Raw genomic sequence first — 16,323 nt, forward strand, 5'->3', positions numbered from 1 at the left:
TGGGTGACAGGGCGAGACTCCATCTCAAAAAAAAGTGCATATATATATAAAATATACATTTAAAATTATTACATGTAGATAGTATTTGAAGTCATGGTACTGACTGTAGGTAGAAACAAGAGAAGTCAAGGAAAGTTTTTATTTTTATATTTATATATAATTATATAAAATTAATATACATAATTATAATATATAAATATATCCTATAGGCTGGACACAGTGGCTTACACCTGTAATCCCAGCAATTTGGGAGGCCGAGGTGGGCAGATCACCTGATGTCAGGAGTTCGAGACTAGCCTGACCAACATGGAGAAACCCCATCTCTACTAAAGATACAAAAATTAGCCAGGCGTGGTGGTGCGTGCCTGTAATCCCAGCTACTCAGGAGACTGAGGCAGGAAAATCACTTGAACCCCGGAGGTGGAGGTTGCGGTGAGCCCAGATTGCATCATTGCACTCCGGCCTGGGCAACAAGAGTTAAACTGTGTCTCAAAATAAATAAATAAATAAATAAAACAAGAAATATATATTTATGTCTAAATATATAATTATAATACATAAATGTGTACATAAATATACATTTATTATAAATGTATTAATATATGAAATATGTTTATTTCTGAGACAGGATCTGGCTCTGTCACCCAGGCTGGAGTGCAGTGGCACTATCATAGCTCATTGGAGCCTTGAACAGATGGCTCAAGCGATCCTCCCACCTCAGCCTCCTGAGTGGCTAGGACTGCACACACACACCATCATGCCTAGCTAATTTTAAAATTTTTTGTAGAGACAGGGTCTTTCTTTTTAGCCTATGCTGGTCTTGAACTCCTGGGCTCAAGTGATCTTCCTGCCTCAGGCTTCCAATGTGTTAGACGTGGGCCACTGCATCTGGTCTAATGCATTTTTTAATTTGCATGTTTATATTACTTAACATTTTAAAGTACTGAATGTGTTGAGAAATCAACTTGTAGAATTCCCGAACAACGGACGGTCAGCTCTCATGTCCTGGTTCATATCGCCCCAGCACACCACAGCTAGAAACCTTTCAGCCAACTTCCACTTATGTCTCCCAGGGCAGGACAATGTCACTTGGCCAATCCCCAAGAGGGACTCCGGAAAGGCAAGAAACTATTCTGTTCTTTATAATGGAACCTGACTAGGGGGAAGGCAGCTGGGAGGATCAGCTGGGCCCTCCAACCTCCAGCGTCCACCATCGACCAACTGCCCTAGAGCTACACCGTGCTGGGCATTTGGGGCACTGTTACGAGCAAGAGTTTCCATTTTTCTTCTCATGGGACCTTCATGCTAGTGGCAAGAGACAATTTTTTTTTTTTTTTTTTTTTTTTGAGACAGAGTTTTGTTCTTGTCACTCAGGCTGGATGGAGTTCAATGGTGTAATCTCGGCTTACTGCAACCTCTGCCTCCTGGATTCAAGCAATTCTCCTGCCTCAGCCTTCCGAGTAGCTGGGATTACAGGTATGCACCACCACGTCTAGCTAATTTTTGTATTTTTAGTAGAGATGGGGTTTCACCATGTTGGCCAGGCTGGTCTGGAACTCCTGAGCCACTGCACCCAGTCAAGAGGGAGATTTTAAATCCATCAACATAATTGTGATGAATGCCAGAAAGAAGAATGTGTGTGATGGGGAGGGGACCTAAGTTATTGTCTCATATTTTGACACTTTCACAGACAATAACTAAATACTTAGAAGCTTAAAACAACACACACCTTTAAGCCAATTTTGGCAAGCTAGGAGTTGAGCACATTTTAGCGGGTCCTTTGCTTGAGATCTCATGCTAAGCAGCTGGGCTGCATCCTCATCTGAGGTTCTACCGAGACAGAATCCATTTCCAGGTCCACTGAGGTTATTGGCAGAATTCATTTCCTCGGACCCGCTTGGCAAGGGCCCAGCTTTTTGCTTCCTTGCCTACTGGGCCCCTCCAAAGGTCTTTTCTCAGCACAGCAGCTCCCTCCTGCAGCTCCTGCAGGTGGAACATTTCTCTCTAGTGTGCGAAGGTGATGAACTGTAACAGTGATATCCCATTGCTTTTGCCAGGCTCTGTGGTTTAGAAGCCAGTTACCGGTTTTGCTCGTACCCAAGGTCAGGAAGACTATGTAAGGGCATAGGTCATTGGGGGGGTCAGTCACTTTAGGGTGTGGCTGCCACCACTGAACTTGGTGAAACTTTAAGGGTTGGTAGGAGCTGGCCAGGTACAGGGGTGAGGGTGTGTCAGGCAGGTGTTAGGGCATGGAGGAGGATGCAGAGGCCTGCACCCCGGAATGTTGTTTCACTCCTTGAGGTTTTGTTCTCCTGATCCCTGAGTACATCCCAGAACACGGTGGGGCCCTAGCAGGGGAGAGGTAGGGAATCATGTGTTGTTCATCTGGAGACCTTGTTAGGCAAATCAGATGAGCGGCCAGGCTTTCAGTGGTGGGTGTGAGCGTGGAAGTGATGAGTGTGCAGTTGTGTGTGGAAAGAGCAATGGGGATGGGGTCAGCCCCAGCCACCATGAAGACCTCAACTGTGCATCCACCCATCCCAGCAGCCTCCCTGAGTGAGTGTCTTCAGGGTGCAGGTCCTGTTTTACACATGGAAGTGAATCAGAGCGGGACACTGCCTTGCCTTAGAGAGGTCACACTACTACTTCTCCTCCTCCTCCTCCTCCTCCTTCTTCTGTTTTTTTTTAAATTTGTGACAGAGTCTCGCTCTGTTGCCCAGGCTGGAGTTCAGTGGCGTGACCTTGGCTCACTGCAACCTCTGCCTCCCAAGTTCAAGCAATTTTCCTGCCTCAGCCTCCTGGGTAGGGTAGCTGGGATGATAGGCATGTATTACCATGCCTGGCTAATTGTCGTATTTTAGTTTCACCATATTGTCCTGGCTGGACCCAGTCTCCTGGGCTCAAGTGATCTACCCACCTCAGCCTCCCAAAGTGCTGTGACTACAGGCGTAAGCCACCACACCGGGCGAGAGGTCACACTTCATGCCAAGTGGGTGGCAGCCACTCAGCACCCCAGCTAGCGCTGGGAGTGAGGGGTGCTCAGCATCCTAGGAAGGCAGAGGGCTGCATGAGAGGTTCGGGGAGGAAGGACTGGAGGAGGATTTGAGATTTTCACCTCTGCAGTTGGGTGGATCGAGGAGCTGTTTACAGAGAATCACAAGAATATGGATGAGCAAGTTAGGGCACTAATAAAGCACTCTGTTTTGGCCCAAGGAAAATTTGAGATGCTTCCCTGTGTCCAACTGGGGCTTTGGGAAAGGTGAGGGCTGGGCATCTGACTGGGATGGATGTCTCTGGCAGGCAGCAGAGCATGTGGATAGTTTGTGAAGCCCGGAAGGGCATGAGATTTCCTGTTGCAGTGCCCACTGCAAATGGAAGGGCATTTGGCCTGAACCCAGACATATACAAGTTGGGCAGAGAAGGGGGTGGGTCCCAGGTACCCACAGAGGAGCAGCTGTGGAGGTACAGGAAAACCAAGGGTGTGGAGTCACATGATGCAGGAAGCTCAAAGAACATGAGGAAAGAGGTTTTAAAGACGATCAGGGCTGGGGACAGTGGTTCATGCCTGTAATCCCAACACTTTGAGAGGCTGAGACGAGAGGATAGCTTGAGGTCAGGAGTTTGAGATCAGCCTGGGCAATATAGTTAGACCTCATTTCTATAAATAAATGAATACGATTGGTACTTGGCATTTCAGGCGAGGAACAGTAAACACATGAAAGCTCTGAGGCAGGAAAGGGAAGTGATTAGTTCTCGCTCCTGGTTCCTTCATCAGACCTTAAAGAGATGCAGAGACATTTCAGGTACTCCTTGGCCGAGCTCCTTCAGGGAAGGCCTAAGTTCGCTTCTACTTCCCATCTATTATTATTATTTTTTTTTTGGAGACAGTCTCACTCTGTCGCCCAGGCTGGAGCGCATGCAATGGCACCATCTCAGCTCACTGTAACCTCCTCCTCCTGGGTTCAAACGATTCTCCTGCGTCAGCCTTCCCAGGAGCTGGGACCACAGGTACGCGCGACCACGATCGGCTAAGTTTTTGTATTTTTAGCAGAGATGGGGTTTCATCTTGTTGGCCAGGCTGGTTTCGAACTCCTGGCCTCAAGTGATCCACCTGCCTCGGCCCCACAAAGTGCTGGGATTACAGGCGCGAGCCACCGCGCCCGGCCCTACTTCACTCCTAACGCCCACCATACGTGCTTCCAAATGTTTGCTGAATGACAAGGTGAATGAGTGACTACGTGACTTCAGGCAGCAGGCAATCCTGTTCCTTGGACCTCAGTTTCACTTTTTGTAAAGGAAGCCTGTCTCTCCCTCTCTGGCCTAAAAGCCTGAGTTCTGGGCTTGAGATGAGCGTGTCCTGTAGAGCAGACTCCAGGTGGAGGTTGAGCTGGGTCTTCTAGGAGGCCAGGATCCGGCCAGCTCTTGGCTCCGGTCCTCTCGCGAGACCCCGCACGCCCAGTCCCAGCGGCGCCCGAGGAGCTAGCGCTGGGAGGCGGCGGCCCGAGGTGAGACTGGGCGACGGGCGACGGGATCCCCGTACCGGGCGGGGGTCTCTGCGCCGGGCGTGGCGGCTCCGAGCTGGGCTCCGCAGGGTCCGGGGTCAGGATCCCGGGTCCGTACGCCTGGGCTTTGTCTCCGCCTCGGGTGGCACCGGGGGCTTCGCGTCTGCTGCGATACCGCGTGGGCCAGCGCGGGGGTCCCGGGCGCCCTGCGGGCGCGGGCCGGTCCCCACTGCTCCCCGGCTCCCCGCGTCTGCCGCGGAGGGCACTGCATGGACCCGGGCGCTGGCTTCTGCCCGGTCCTCCGCGGCCTGGCTGGTCCCCACGTGCGGCAGAGTGGGCCCTGCATGGACCCACTCGTGGAACGGGGTCCGGGTCACCGCGTGTGGAGACACCAACGCCCTCCCCGCCCTCCCTCGCAGTGAGACTGCTTCGCCAGACTCACCGAGGGGACTGCGCAGACCCTCAGACGAGGGAGTCTGCTTTCTATCTTTAATTGGCCAGTATTGTTTTATATTTTAGCATTTTTGGGGACCATCAAAATTTGTGTTTCAGTTATCATTAATATTTTACAAAGTTATTGAATGTGCATGGTTTAGTCTTTAACAATCTCTTCAATTATTTACATTCCCATGTAAAAAATGAAGTAATGAGCATCCATGTAAATAACATTCCCATGCTTTAATGAAGCATAATTTCTTGACATTGCAGTTTCTAAGTGCCCTGTCTTGAGGTTGGGAAACTTAAAGGGCAGTTAAAGGTCAGTCAGAGGTCAAGGTCAGCAAAGCATCACCTTTGACATTTGAAATCTAGCAGCAGGTATCACAGTGAACCCCATTCCAGCATCCAGGAAGTTTCTCTGCCCTGCCTCTCCTCCAGCCACCTCAGAATCTGTGTCTGCAGTGTTGGTCCTGCTATCCTGTCTCTCCTCTGCCTTTTCTTTCTCTTCACCAACTTCTACCGAGTGCCTCTGATGTCCCAGACAGTGGCAGTGGGACTACAAAGGCTAATAAACCCGGCCCTGGTCCTCAGAGAACTTATATTTTCTGTGCAGATATTAAGTTATACTGTCATATATAGTGTTGACAAACATTGATACAGATTTCCTGTGAAGTGCAGAAGCACCATCGTAGAAGCAGAGATGCAGAGATGCAGAGGCAGCACTGGTGACTCACACATGGAGAGCTGGAGTTCTTGGTCTAGTGGGATAAACTGACCTGGACATCATTTCAGTGCAGCGGAGTGAGTGCTGGGATGGGCTCCCTCGGGGCATCTGGGGCTGGGTTTGTCTGGTGTTTAGTCTCTTGCTTGGTACTTAGAGTTTATCAGTAAGATGAGCATTGGGAGGTTTCTAAGTGAAAGGAAAGGCAATCACTTACCTAAAACCTAACATTTGTAGGTGTTCTGGGCCATTTGTAATTCACTGAATCTGTTTTGTCAGAGCAAGTCTATCATCTCTTTTGGATGGAGTGTGGCCAGCCCTGCCTTGCAATGTAAGGAAATCAGGAAACGCTTGTCAGGTGACAACACCGTGCCAGACACTCTTCTAGGGATTTCCACGCAAATCACTGTATTCATTTCTGTTGCTGCTTTACCACATTTCCACATATTTCGTGGCCTAAAACAATTGAAATTGTATCATCTCACAGTTCTGTAGGGCAGAAGTCTGACGTGGGTGTCACTGGGCAAAAATCACCATGTGGTCTGGGCTGCATTCCTCATTGGAGAATTGTTTCCAAGCGCTTTTGGCCAAATATGGTTCCTTGTGGTTGCAGGACTGAGGTGTCTGTTCCCTTGCTGGCCATCTGTTGGGGGCTGCCCTCAGCTCCTGAGGCCTCTATCTGGTCTTTGCACGTGGTCCCATCAGCTCAGGACTAGCTGGGCCAGGGACCTGGTCAGGCTCTCCAGTTCCCCTGTGTGCATGTCTCTTCTTCCACTCGGAGAAAGTTCTATGCCCTATTTTAAAATGTTTTTTTGAGATGGAGTCTTCACACTGTTGGCCAGGCTGGAGTGCAGTGGCGTGATCTCAGCTCGCTGCAACCTCTACCTCCCAGGTTGAAGTGATTCTCCTGCTTCAGCCTCCTGAGTAGCTGAGACTACAGGTGCCTGCCACGATGCCTGACTAATTTTTGTATTTTTAGTAGAGATGGGGTTTCACCATTTTAGCCAGGGTGGTCTCCATCTCTTGATCTCGTGATCCGCCTGCCTTAGCCTCTCAAAGTGCGGAGATTACAGGGGTGAGCCACCTCGCCTGACCAGTTCTATGCTCTTAGAGGCTCATGGGATTAGATTGGACCTCCCTGGATAGCCCAGGATACTTCTCCTAAGGCCTGTGGCAAACGCTTTTGCTGCGTGACATAGTCACAGGTCTCGGGGGTTGGAATCTCCCACCACAGTTACTGATCCACTTACTACAGCATCCTGGGAGGTGCTTTTCATTGCCTCTGGTTAACAGATACCTTTTTTTTTTTTTTTTTTTTTGTCGCAAATTTGGCCCAACAAAGATGATTTTTTTTTTTTTTTTTTGAGATGGAGTCTCATTCTGTTGCCCGGGCTGGAGTGCAGTGGTGCGATCTTGGCTCACCTCAACTTCCACCTCCCAGGTTCAAGCAGTTCTCCTGCCTCAGCCTCCTGAGTAGCTGCGAATACAGGCACGTGCCCCCAAGCCCGGCTAATTTTTGTATTTTTAGTACAGACGGGGTTTCAGTATGTTGACCGGACTGGTCACAAACTCCTGACCTCGTGATCCACCCACATTGGCCTCCCAAAGTGATAGGATTACAGGCATGAGCCACCGCACCCAGCCATGAAGATCCTTCTTAAGTGAAAAAACCGTTCCTCTGACTTGATGTGAGGCTGTTGGTGAGATTGATAGCAGTGGAGACAGGTCCGTCAGAAATGGAGCTAAACTTTGTGTTTTGGACTATTTTGATGGCCTGCCCTGATTATGTAAGTTTTGCTAAGAAGTCATTAGAGTAATTCATCTACTGGAAGAAACACCCATATGGGGAATTTGGGACCTTGCCTTTTCAAGTTTTACACAAAGGACTCTCCATGGGTGAAAAGTACATGATTCCAGGTCCATTTCTAGAATGGAAACAGCTGCATCAACACAACAGCAATTCACATTCCTGAGTTTGAGAGAATCCGATTGTTTCAAGGCTGAAGGCAAAAGCCCAATAAACAATGTTTGTACCTTTTTTCATAGTTAGGAATAAGGTGCATCCTGTAGTCAAGAAAATAACTGATGGTGGTCACCAAGTAGTTTAAAACCAAGCAGGACCTCATTTTATCATGTGGGTGTTTTTGATTTTTTAAATGAAGTTATTATTTTCCTGTGCAATAAATGACAAGCTCTGACTTGAAATACATTTCCTTTAATAAACCAGAATCTAGGGCCGGGCGCGGTCGCTCACACCTGTAATACCAGACTTTGGGAGGCCGAGGAGGGCAGATCATGAGTTCAGGATATTGAGACCAACCTGGCTATAGTGAAACCCTGACTCTACTAAAAATACAAAAAATCAGCTGGGCATGGTGGCAGGCGCCTGTAGTCCCAGCTACTCGGGAGGCTGAGGCAGGAGAATGGTGTGAACACGGGAGGCAGAGCTTGCAGTGAGCCAAGATCACGCCACTGCACTCCAGCCCGGACGACAAAGCGAGTCTCTGTCTCAAAAAAAAAAAACAAGAAAAAATAAAGAAATCAGAATCCATAATCCTAAGGTTCTTAACCCAGCTGTCAGAAATTTATGACGTCCCCAAAATCCTGTGCAACAATTTTGTGTATATGCATCCATGTGTTTATGGGGAGACGATTTATAGCTCTCCATACATTTTCAAAGTGGTTGGATTCCAAAAAATTTTGGAATACGCCACTTGGGCCTGGTGTGGTTGCTCACACCTGTAATCACAGCACTTAGGGAGGCTGAGGCAGTAGGATCCACTGAGATCAGGAGTTTAAGACCAGCAACATAGCGAGACCTCCAACTGTACCAAAAAAAAAAAAAAACATGCTGGATGTGGTGGTGCACACCTGTGGTTCTAGCTGCTCGGGAGGTTGATCACCTGATCCCAATAATTTGAGGCTGTAGTAAGTTATAATTACACCACAGCACTCCAGCCTGGGCAACAGAGGAAGACCCTCTCTCAAACAAAGACAAAAAACCGTATCACTTAGTATACTATTGTTGTTGGTCAAGTATCAGATTTTGTTTAAAAACTAAATACTCTCTTTTTTTTTTTTTTTTTTTTTGATGGAGTCTCGCTCTGTCACCCAGGCTGGAGTGCAGAGGCGTGGTCTCAGCTCACTGCAAGCTCTGCCTCCTGGGTTCACACCATTCTCCTGCCTCAGCCTCCTAAGTAGCTGGGACTACAGGTGCCCGCCACCACGGCTGGCTAATATTTTGTATTTTTAGTAGAGATGGGGTTTCATCATGTTAGCCAGGATGGTCTTGCTCTCCTGACCTCGTGATCTGCCCATCTTGGCTTCCCAAAGTGCTGGGATTTCAGGTAAATACTCATTTTTAGCAAAGTTGTACAGGCATACAGCTCTAAGAGTCAGAAATTAACAAGACTTAGGACAAAACCCAGCAATCCCCTACCTTCCCCTTCTCTACTCTGATCCCTGCTCCTTGGAGGTTACTGTGTTTATGTTTTAGCTTGTTCTTCTAGATTGTGTGAAAGACAGGGAGATGTCCTACTGTGGAAGACAAGGATTCAGGTTGCTTACCCTTCCCGCTCCTCCTGTTGCCCACGTTTTTCTCCCCCATCCTCTCAGTATAATTATTGTGATAGTGAGGCCAGGCATGGTGGCTCGTGACTTATCTCAGATTTTTGGGAGGCTGAGGCGGGCAGATCACTTGAAGCCAGGAGTTGAAGGCCAGCCTGGCCAACACAGTGAAACCCTGTCTCTACTAAAAAATGCCAAAATTAGTCAGTTGCAGTGTCCCACACCTGTAGTCCCAGCTACTCAGGAGGGTGAGGCACAGGAATTGCTTGAACCTGAGAGGTGGAGGTTGCAGTGAGCTGAGATCGCACTATGAGCTGAGATCGCACCACTGCACTCCAAACTGGGCAACAGAGGTAGACTCTGTCTCAAAAAAAAATTATCATGATAGTGGGATACATAGTACAATAGTGTATCTATTTAGTGTTCTTCCTGGTTTTTGGCCCGGAGCTTCTAAAGCCATTGTAACTTTCTGAGCGATAGGAGCATCATTGGTTATAATATTTGGTCTTAGGTTTCAATACCTGACACAAGAGCTTCTAAGACTTTTGGAATCTCTGGGGTGATAGGAGTGTCTTTTGTATGATAATGAGATGACAGGTGGCTTTGGGCCCCTGGACAGGTTCAGGATCAGGGCTGGTTGCCAGAAAGATGAGTCATGATTAAAGAGTTGGATGTATCAGCCTCACCCCTACCTCTGGGAGGGGAGATGAGACAGGCTGGAGATTGAGCTAGTCACGGGTGGCCAATGACTTAATCATGTCTGTTATGAAAACTCCATAAATCCCTCTAAATATTGGGTTTGGAGAGCTTCTGGTTTGGTGAACTCATTTGGTGCTGGGGAGGTGGCACTTCCAGGGATGGCATGGGAGCCCCGACCTCTCTGCCCCATGGTGTGCTCTGTGCGTCTCTTGCATTTGGCTGTTCCTGTGTTCTCTTCTTTGTAATAAAACGGTAAGAGTAAGTAAGTGCCAGGCACTTTGCATCTGTCACTTCAGGTGTTGTGGGCAGTTGACTGGTTGAAGAATGCATTGCTATTATGTGAGGAACACTGGCCTTTGAAAAAGCAGAACTAGAGCCAGGTTCTTGCCTGGTAACAGTAAATATCATCTAGTTTGTAAAGGGGAATGCAGTTCACTGAAAACTTCTTATGACAGTAGGGAAAGGATTGGGGTGTCTGCATTGGTTTGTGTCATATAGGTCATATGAAAGAGCATTTAGGCTGGAGGGAGACTTTTCATCTCTCTAACTTTACCTTCACAGGACAATTCCATCATGATTTGAAGATTTTTGAGTCAAAACTACATTGTTCTGCTATGTGTTTTGGGGCAAATTTATACATACAATTTGCTTGAATATTTCAGATAATACAAGAATATATGTGTGGGGTAAAAATCTGAAATTTGCATTCCCCCTTCTCTAGAAGTAACCATTGTGAATAGTTAAGTCTGTATTCCAGCTATTTTGTATATTATAAATACACTGTGAATATATGAGTGTATATATACATATATGTTTTATTTTTAGAGATGGAATATTGCTGTGTTGCCCATGCTAGTCTCAAACTCCTGGGCTCAAGTGACCCTCTCGCCTCAGCCTCCCAAAGTTTTGGAATTACAGGTGTGAGCCACCGCGCCTGGCCTGCATGAGTATGTTTACTAATTGCTAAGTTACTCTGTTCAATACGTGTCTGTTGAACTCCCCCATGTGCCAAGCATTGTTCTAAATACCTTTTATGCACTAATTCACTTAATTTTTAGATCAGCTCTATTATTGTGGCCCTTTTACAGTGAGGAAACTGAACCACAGAGAGGCTGGGGACGTTGTCTAACATCACACAGCCAGTGCTGTTGGAATTGAGGTTTGAACCCAGACAGCTGGCTTCAGATCTCTTGGCTGTTATCATAGATGGCACACCCAAACCTTAGGGCCGCCTGCCAAGCCTTGCCTGAGCTCTGCCTGAGCTCTGTGAGAGCCATGTATGTGAGGTTTCTTTCCTTTTTAAGGACACAAGTCTTGGAATTGTCCCAGACCCTGGTGGGACCTCTCGAGGACCAAAAACAGGGATTCTTCAAGCCTGCCCCAAGGCCAGATCTCTGATTTAGCTACTTGGAAGGTAGACGTGGAAGACAGTAATTTTGCCAGAACAAAAAGTCAGTATTGCTGGGCTGACTCGGCCAGATGCGGTGGCTCATGCCTGTAATCCCAGCACTTTGGGAGGCCAAGACAGGTGGATCACCTGAGGTCGGGAGTTCGAGAGCAGCCTGGCCAACAAGTTGAAACTCTGTCTCTACTAAAAATATAAAAATTAGCTTGGCATGGTGTTGGGGGCCTGTAATCTCAGGTACTTGGGAGGCTGAGGCAGGAGAATTGTTTGAACCCGGGAGGCAGAGGTGGGAGTGAGCTAAGATTGCACCACTGAACTCCCACTTAGGTGACAGAGTGACTCTCCGTCTCAAAAAAAAAAAAAAAGAGGGAAGGGGAATAGCTGGGCTGACTCATCCTAGGGAAGAGGCCCTATAGCAGCCGTAGGACCTTGGGCACTTGGGTGGAAAAGAAGGAAGGAAAAGATTCACCCATGGCGGTGACCTGGACTGCAGAAACCACACTAAACAGTCCACGTCCTGGAGCCTGGCCACCCCATTTGCTTCTCTTCTCCTTGGGTAGAGGGTGTGGGGAGCTTTCTACCCTGAAGGCTGAGCAGCGTAGCTTCTAACCAGGGTAGGCATTTGTCTGTCCCTGGGAATACAGACAGCATTCTCATAACCAGCCCAAATACTCCTGAACAGCTTATGGTAGGGTGGGGCGGGGCGGGGCAGAGGGTCATTTTGACTCATAGGTACCTTTTCCACTTTCACTGCTGATAACCGTGTTACAGATTAAAGTTTTGTTTTTGATACTGAAGAGTGCTTAAGAGAGTGAGCTATTATAGCACATCTAAGTCTGCTAAAATAGAACCACGGGGTAGTGTACAAAATCTCTTCTAAATTATGGATCATACATGGTGAACGTTAGAAGCTATGTGTACCTAAGTTGAAAAATCAAAACGTGTCTTGTATTTGGGTGACCCCAGTAAGTCTGGATCCCACTGCACCTTGTGTGAACACAGGATGCTGAGGTGTAGGGATCAACAGGCTTTTTCTGGATGTCTTGCGCTTCTCCTTTGGGGTAAAGTGGGGCGGCAGTAGGAGCGCACAGCTGTTGGGCCTCTAATATTTGTCAGCTGTTTTTCATGTGGGATTCCATTTAATGCAATCTTGGAGGTAAAATTATTTTATTGAAGATGAAGATAGAGGCTTAGAGAAGTTAAGAAAATTGTTCAAGGTCACATCATTTGTTGTTGTTGCTGTGCTCTTTTTTCGAGACAGAGTTTTGCTCTTCTTGCCCAGGCTGCAGTGCAATGGCGCGATCTCGGCTCACCACAACCTCTGCTTCCCAGGTTCAAGTGATTCTCCTGCCTCAGCCTCCCGAGTAGCTGGGATGACAGGCATGCGCCACCACGCCAGGCTGATTTTGTATTTTTAGTAGGGACGGGGTTTTTCCATGTTGGTTAGGCTGGTCTTGAACTCCCAACTTTGGGTGATCCGCCCAAGTCGGCCTCCCCAAGTGCTGGGATTAGAGGTGTGAGCCACCACGCCTGGCCAAGGCCATGTGATTTCTTAAGTGGAAAGAAAAAGTACTTGATGAACTCAGAAGTTTGACTTCAAGGCCCTTGATCTTTCCATAACACTGGTTCCTTCCCCGGTTGGTTGGAATGACTGAAGAATTCAAGGAAGCTGTGTTTTGTGGAAAGAAGACCTGAGGGGTGTATGGTCTTTCCAGGCTTGGAATCTGCCATGCTGGGCTTCTGAATTGTATAGCTTGGCCATATAGAGAGAAGCCCGTCATTTAAGATTTATTCTTTGGGGGAAATAAAGGGAGGCCGCCCACATGAGACAGGCAGAGGCGACTTTCTCAGAGTTGCTGTGGCAAGGGAGTTGGCACCGTCACTTGCGTGTGGCAGAGACTGACCTGCAAGTGAATGGCGGATGAGGAGTGGGGAAGCTTCAGGATGGAAAAGAACAGCTCCCAGTGGAGGCTGTTGTGGGGGCTGGAGGCAGCTGTGCAGAAGTGGGGTGTCCTATGTGATTGGTTAGGGGTGCATTTGGCTTTTTCTGAATGATCCTAACTGAAAATAGGGACCAAAATTAGGGTGGCTGTCAGTTTTGAGTCAAGTCCTGGCCACAGGGGACAGAGTTGTGGTTTAGTTTCTGGGTTGTTGAGAGAGAGCTGTCTGGCTTCCTGTTTGATGTACTAGCCTGGCTGGCCTCCTGGCTGTTTACTGTAGATAGGGGTTTGGTTTCCTGGGTGGGCAGCTACAGGTTGTGGTCTGAGTTCTGTCTTTATACATATGATCAGGCATGGTCTATGTGTATATTCAGTCCCTCATTTTTCTTGTCAGTAAAAATATCAAATGACAAATTGGATACATTGGGAACTTTTTAGATGTCTGTGTCCCCTGGAGGAAGTTTTCAAGTTCACATTCAATCAGAATGAATATAAACAATTGGGCCATTTATCTTGAAGATTTAAAATAGGAAATCTTCAACAATACTACCTCAGCGCCATTGCCTCTCTGTCCATCTTTAGGGAATGTGTTTTTATCCACCGCCGGCTCATCGTCCGCCAGTTTGTGGTTGATCCACTTCTCTATACGTCTTTCTTGTGTGCATCTCATTGTTTGCTAGTGTTAGCTTTCTCCTTCGTCAGTGTAGTTTATTTGTGTAGCCTCTCTTGGTAGGAAGTTATTTGTGTAATTTGTGAATGGAAAGGACCTTGGAGGCCTGCCAGGTCAGCCCAGTGACTTTCAAGATAAATGGAAATACAGGGAACTCTTCCAGCTTCTTTGGTGGCCCAGGAATAGAAAGCAGTGTTCTTTGTGCCACAATGTCATTGGAAGACAACTCAATGTGGGCCTAAAATGCAGAGTAACTAACTTTCATTTCTCTCTGCTTCTGACTCTTGTTATCAGACATTTTAAATTGACTTTAATGTGTTAGCAGAAATATGAAAAGTTCTGACTTGTTTACATAGAAGGTACTTTGTCGCCTACTCATTTGGTTGCTTTTTCAACAGGATTGAAAAGACATTGTTATAAACTGAATGTTTATGTCTCCCCCAAATTCTTGTACTGAAGCCCTAACTGCCAGTGTGATGGTAGTAGGGGATAGGATCTTTGGGAGGTGATTATGGTTAGATGAGGTCATGAGCGTGGGCCCTGGTCTGACAGGATTAGTGCCTTTAGAAGAAGAGAAACCATGCCGGGTGTGGTGGCTCACACCTGTAATCCCAGCACTTTGGGAGGCCGAGTGGGCAGATCATGAGGTCCGGAGAATGAGACCATCCTGAAACCCTGTTTCTACTAAACATACAAAAATTAGTTGCGTGTGGTGGCACGTGCCTGTAATCCCAGCTACTCGGGAGGCTGAGGCAGGAGAGTTGCTTGAACCAGGGAGTCGCAGGTTGCAGTGAGCTGAGATTGTGCCACTGCACTCCAGCATGGTGACAGAGTGAGACTCTGTCTCAAAAAAAAAAAAGAGAGAAAGCAGAGAGCTCCCACTGCCCTGGTGTGAGGACACAAGAGAAAGGTGGCTGTCTGCAAGCCAGGAAGAGGTCCCTGTCCCGGAACTGAGTTGGCCGACACCTTGATCTTGGACTTCCAGCCTCCAGAGCTGTGAGAAATAAACTAATGTTTAAACCACACAGCCTATGGTGTTTATTATGGTATTTGCCTATGGTATTATGGCCATCTGATTTGACTGATACAGAGATGGCTCCAGAATACTGTAGCCTGTGTTTAAGTTGGTGATGCCATGAAAATAAATGTGGTAGTTCATTCCTTTATATAAAGATAGCACTGTGAACCCAGGGCCTTTGCTCACATCTTAGTTGAGCCTTGTCTTCTTATAATAGCTTCCTAATTTCTCTTTTCCCCCTCTTATTTGTATTATATATCTGGATTAAATCATACATGGTATGATTTTATACTTTATATCTATACAAACTTTTAGTGATTTTATTTCATTTTATTTGATTTTTGAGACATGTCCTTGCTCTGTTGCTCAGGCTGGAATGCAGGCGTGCCATCACAGCTCACTGTAACCCTAAATTCCTGGGCTAAAGTGATCCTCCCACCTCAGCCTCCTGGGTGGCTGGGACTACAGGTGTGCTATCCTGCCTAGCTAATTTCTAAAATTTTGTAAGGACAGAGTCTTGCTGTGTTGTCCAGGGTGGCCTCAAGCAGTCCTCTCGCCTCAGCCTCTCAAAGCACTGGATTACAGGCATGAGCCACCACACCCAGCCCAGTGATTTTTCATTGTTAAGACCAAGGACGGGTTCCCTGGCTTGGCATTCAAGGCTCATGATCCGGGCGTGATATGCAAGTTTGGGTTTCAGTGTTTCCATTCCCGCCATCAGCCTTGCACTCCAGCTTATTGCCTAAGCCCTGTTCTGAAGCCCAGCCTGAGAGCTGCACTTAGAATTTATACCTTCTTATCTCTTCATCGTCTTCGCGTATATTCTTATCTCCATCTGGGACATCATCTCCACACTTCTGTCCCTTTAAATCTTCTCTATCCTTCAAGACTTGAAATACTCACTTCCTTTACATGATCCCCGCTCTGACATGAAAAGCTAAAGATAATCTTTTTCTTTTGAACGCTGATAGTGCTTAATGTTTTTCATCCTTTAATTATGCAGCAGTCCTGTGTGTTAGATATTATTATTTCCCCAGTTTTTCATAGTTACTTTGAAAATATGCCTGTAATCTTAGCACTTTGGGAGGCTGAGTTGGGTGGATCACCTGAGGTCAGGAGTTTGAGACCAGCCTAGCCAACGTGGTGAAACCCTGTCTCTACTAAAAATACAAAAATTAGCCGGGCATAGTGGTGGGTGCCTGTAACCCCAGCTACCAGGGAGGCCGAGGCAGGAGAATAGCTTGAACCTGGGAAGCAGGTGTTGCAGTGAGCTGAGATCACACCACTGCACTCCAGCCTGGGCAACAGAACAAGACTTTGTCTCTCAAAAAAAAAAAAAAAAAAAAAAAAAATATATATATAT

Source organism: Piliocolobus tephrosceles, chromosome Y (assembly GCF_002776525.5).
Source record: "Piliocolobus tephrosceles isolate RC106 chromosome Y, ASM277652v3, whole genome shotgun sequence".
Taxonomy (NCBI): domain Eukaryota; kingdom Metazoa; phylum Chordata; class Mammalia; order Primates; family Cercopithecidae; genus Piliocolobus; species Piliocolobus tephrosceles.